Consider the following 5,271-nt stretch of genomic DNA (forward strand, 5'->3'; position numbering starts at 1 on the left):
CCATTTTATTATATGTGCAGATTCATGTAATCACCACAGCAATCAAGATACATAGCCACTGCATCAGCATAAGTGTGACCTCATGGTACCTCTTTGTGTGTCAAATCCCACCCTTACTATCCTCAGTCCCTGGAAACCACGCATATGTTTTCTATCTCTGCATTGTTATGATTTTAAAAATTCATGTCAATGAAATTATATAGTAGTTTGCAGCCTTTTGATATTGGCTTTTTTGCTCAACATAATAGCTTGAGATACATACAAGTTGTTGTACATACCAATAATTCACTTGTTTTTATTCCTGAGTAGTATTCCATGGCAATAAAAATACCACCATTTGTTAAACCATTCACCCGCTGAGGGACATTTTGGTTGTTTCCAGTTTCTGGCTATTACAAATAAGGCTGGTATAAACAACTATCTACAAGTTTTTGTGTGGGTAAAAGATTTGCTTTCTGGATAAATACCTGAGTGCATCTGGTGGGTTGTAAGGCAAGAGCATGTTTTATGTGTGTAGGCATGTATGTGTCTATGAAACCTATTTTCCAGAGTGAAAATATCTTCCAGAATTACTGCCTCATTTTTACATCCTCACAAAAAACATGTAAGAAATACAATTTTCCTGAAACCTTGCAAGTATTTGATATTACAGCTATTTTATTTTTATTTTTAGCCATTCTGATAGATGTATAGTACTAGCTCTTCATGTTTTTAACTTAGCCTTTCCATGAGGGTAATGTTATTCAATATCTTTTTATATATGCTTATTTCCCATCTACACTTCTTTGGTAAAACATTTCTTCATGTCCTTTGATAATTTTGTAATTGGATTGTTTACTTTTGTTTTTCTGTTGAGTTTTGAATGCTCTTTAAATATTTTTAAATACTAGTCTTTCAGCAGATATAGGATTGGAAAATATTTTGCCCAGTCTCTAGCTTTTTTCTTAATTCTTTCAATAAGATGTTTTATAAAGCAAAATATTTAATTCTAATAAGTTCCAGTTTAACAATATTCATTTTTTATACAGATTGTGGATTTAATACCATTCATTTTCTGTCTTTTATTTAATAAATTGATAGCAAGGTCTTTATTGTTTGATACAGGATCAATCTCCATAAAATTTTCTAAGCAATGTTTATCACTACTTGTAAAATTACTGTTGTCTCTCAGTATTGGTAAACTGGCTCTAAGACTTGCTGTGGATACCCAAATCTGGGGATGTTTAAGTCCCATAGCTAATTATTCATATCTGTGGATTATGTATCTGCAGATTTAACCAACTGTAGATCACAAGCGTTGTACCCAATCTGTAGTGGCTGAATCTGAGAATGTAGAATTAAAAATAGGCAAAGCTAACTGTTTACTAATTGTTTCAACCGCTAATAATAACAACAAACAGAAAAGCTCATGTTTTATCATCAACCACATGGTAGGCCAATGATTTGTAATAAGCCTTGCAGGATAAGCAACAAGGTCCTCCTAGACAGCACAGGGAACTATTTTCAATAACCTGGGGTAAACCATAATGGAAAGGATACAAAAAAGAATGCATGTTTGTGTATAACTGAGTCACTTTGCTGTATACCAGAAACTAATACAATACTGCAAATTAACTATACTTCAATGAAAAATCAATTAAAATAATAGAATAATCTATATAGTATTGCGTTTGATATTTGCAGCCATTCTTTGGATTATGTACTATTATTTATTCCCAATATCAACACTTAGAGCTCAGAAGGTTTAAATAAACTAAATACATGTTTTAATCACAATGCTAAGATCAGATCTAGTTTTGAACTGATTTGTGCATACATTGTCTATGACAAAGTATAGCTCTATCTACTGCCCTGTTTCTCTGTTTATTTTATTTACAACCTAAACACCTGAAAAATCCTTCGATTTGACAACAACACAGAGCTTCATAGATTTTTGTCCTGCGAATTTATCTAAATCCACTGGTGTATTTATTCAAAACAAATTTTTTTTCTTTTTAAATAAATAATTGGATACAGAGTAAGTTATGACTGGATTGCAATTCAATTCTCTTTGAAAAAATAAATATAATTGTCTGGCACACAATTGAGTAGAAAGACAACTAAAAACATTCAGTTCCCTTTCTACAATATTCTGAAGGCTAGATTACTTTTTTTTTTAGAAACAGTTTCTAAGTTTTTCTTTTTTTTAATAGAGAGATAATCTATCAATAAGGGTAATCATAATAATTAGTGGAATAATTAATTTCTTGTTTTTTCAATAAATTTTCAACATACTCAATTCTATTTAATTGTTTATGAGTTTTAACACAGAAAGGATATTTTAAATAGCTATAAAAAAGTAAAAAGAAATAAATTAAGTAAAACAAATTAACTTTCTTATTACCTAATTTTCCTAAAACTGGATGGAAATAATAAAATGATTAAATATTATTTTTAATGTCTACATAAGTATACTTCAAATTCTAATGCACACTAATTAACCAATTATATGTTGATTGGACATCAGAATTTTTTTTACAGTTTTTTTTTTTTTTTCCTACTCTACTGAAATTCCCACTATCTAGTCACCTAGTACCAAATTCACAGTCCTGAGTGAGTTCTACAAAACTAAGGAGGCCTAGAGGACTCTTGCCTGGAAAATCCCATGGATGGAGGAGCCTGGTAAGCTGCAGTCCATGGGGTCGCGAAGAGTCAGACACGACTGAGTGACTTCACTTTCACTTTTCACTTACATGCATTGGAGAAGGAAATGGCAACCCACTCCAGTGTTCTTGCCTGGAGAATCCCAGGGACGGGGGAGCCTGGTGGACTGCCGTCTATGGGGTTGCACAGAGTCGGACACGACTGAAGCAGCTTAGCAGTAGCTGAATACAAAGTCTCAATCTTCAGCATGAATCCATGTCTGATTTGTGGCTGTATTTGACAAGATAAAAGGAAACCTTTATATATTATTTATTGGTTTTCCTTAAAGCCTTGAAAATTACTAAAGCTCTAAGTACCTATCAATATTTTACTTGGGTCTTCTCCTGGGAAATGTGCAACTGATGAAGATCAATGCAAAAGACACTTTTCAGTTTTCCAAATTTTATCTTTCAGTATGCTTTTTGATGTGATATTTCACTAACAATTCTTCCCAATATGCCTTCTAATGATTGCTCATTCCTCATGTAGTCTGTACTTGCCCATCTTTGTTAGATAATTTACCAATTTATAATCACTTGATTAGAAAAATCACAGAACAGTATTTGTGATATTGCTGTCTCCTAATGAGTTTCCCCTTCTTAAGTGTCAGCTTGACTTCATGATTCTTAAAAAAAAAATACAGAACATGAAAGAAGCAATAGGCCATCATTTCTAATGTGTGTGTACTTAGTGGCTAAGTCATGTCCAATTTTTTGCAACACTATGGACTGTACCTTGCCAGGCTCCTCTGTCCATGGGATTTCCCATACGAGAATACTGGAGTGGGTTGCCATTTCCTCCTCCAGGGGATCGTCCCAACCCAGGGATCAAACCCAAGTTTCTTGCATTGGCAGGCAGATTCTTTACCACTGAGCCATCTGGGAATTCCATCATTTATAATACTAGATTATAAAAGAGATTGTGGCATTTGGATGGTTTCTCATTTTCTCTCCAATCACAAGCTTCTGGAAGAAATCAGCTGTATATTCTGAGGCAGCCCAACAGAGACACAAGAATAAACTTAGAGTAGGGACATTTTGGGAGAAGGCAATGGCACCCCACTCCAGTGTTCTTGCCTGGAGAATCCCAGGGACAGTGGAGCCTGATGGGCTGCCGTCTATGCAGTCACACAGAGTCAGACACGACTGAAGCGACTTAGCAGCAGCAGCAGCAGGGACATTTTGAGACTTACCAACCAACAGACTAGTGAGTGAGCTCAGAAGCAGAACCTATCTCAGTTAAGTCTTGAATTGACTTCAGTACTAGCTAATATCTTGATTAACATCTCTTGAGAGACCATAAGTAAGAACCATCCAGCTAGAACCAAAGCGGCTGCCATGAGCGCAGACGGCGGGGAGTCATTCGGTAGCGTCTGACTCTGTTGCGATCCCATGGACTGTTAGCGCCCCAGCCTCCTCTGTCCATGGGATTTCCCAGGTACCTTGCTTTTCTGTCAAGAATTGACAGTGTCGGAGTGAAAGGATGCTACCTGTGTACACACTGTCTGTAGAACCTTTGAAGACGGTAGAATAGCATTCAATTCTGCAGGGAGCCCCTGTGGATCAAGCTATGGTGGAAGATGTTTCGTAAAGGCAAAAAGCACTACAGCAGTAGCAGTTCCCAGAGCAGTGAAATCAGTACCAAGAACAAGTTGGTAGACTCCAACCTTGGGCGGCTGTCACGGTCCAGCACCGTGGCAAGCCTCGACACCGATTCCACCAAGAACACAGGACAAAGCAACAATTCAGACACCTGTGCAGAACTTCGAATGAAGTATGTTGGTACCATTGAGAAACTGAAACTTTCGGAGGGGAAATGTTTGAAGGACCACTGGACCTGATAAATTATATAGTTATTGCCCAGCAAGATGGAAAGTTGTCCTTTGTTTCTCTGGAGGAAGAATTTATTATGGGAGTTTCCAAGTACGGTATAAAGGTATCCACATCAGATCAGTATGGTGTTCCGCATCGGCTCGCTCTGCATTTAATCATCCGGATGGTGTGTTTCCAGGACGGTCTTGAGGCAGGAAAAGAGCTTTCTGGCTCTGAAAACCACATATGCAAGCAACCAAGAATACAGTCTGTGGGTTTACCAGCGCAACAGCCTGGAACAAGCACAAGTAATCTGCAAAGTTTTACCAACTGCTTTCGACTCTGTATTGACATGTGAGAAAACTTAAATTCTGCAATTAAGGGGGAAGTAGGCTTCATGTGCAAGTTCAGCTGTTTTCTCAATAGTTCTGTTTCCAATCTGCAGTGATGAACTTTTAGGAAATATGAACGATCCTTTGCTTTCGATTTTCTGAAAAAAATGCAATGTATAAAATGTCAGTCATTTGTTTTTTTTTTAATTAAAATGTGTCTTATTAAACAGTGGAAACAAACAAACAAAAAGAACCATCCAGCTAAACTATTCTCAGATACCTGACCCACTGTAACTGTGAGATAAGAAATGTGCTATGTTCATTTTCAAAGTTTGAGCTTTTTAATATGGTGATAAATATAATGCGGTGTGGTTTTGAACTGTGGTGTTGGAGAAGACTCTTGAGAGTCCCTTGGACTGCAAGGAGATAAGACCAGTCAATCCTAA

At 36.5% G+C, this 5,271-nt stretch overlaps 1 pseudogene; it reads left to right on the top strand.

The window, feature by feature from the left end:
- Positions 1-4,261: 4,261 nt before the first annotated feature.
- On the top strand, positions 4,262-4,972 carry LOC102390913 (annotated as a pseudogene).
- Positions 4,973-5,271: the final 299 nt, after the last annotated feature.

The sequence above is a fragment of the Bubalus bubalis genome, chromosome 6 (assembly GCF_019923935.1).
Source record: "Bubalus bubalis isolate 160015118507 breed Murrah chromosome 6, NDDB_SH_1, whole genome shotgun sequence".
Taxonomy (NCBI): domain Eukaryota; kingdom Metazoa; phylum Chordata; class Mammalia; order Artiodactyla; family Bovidae; genus Bubalus; species Bubalus bubalis.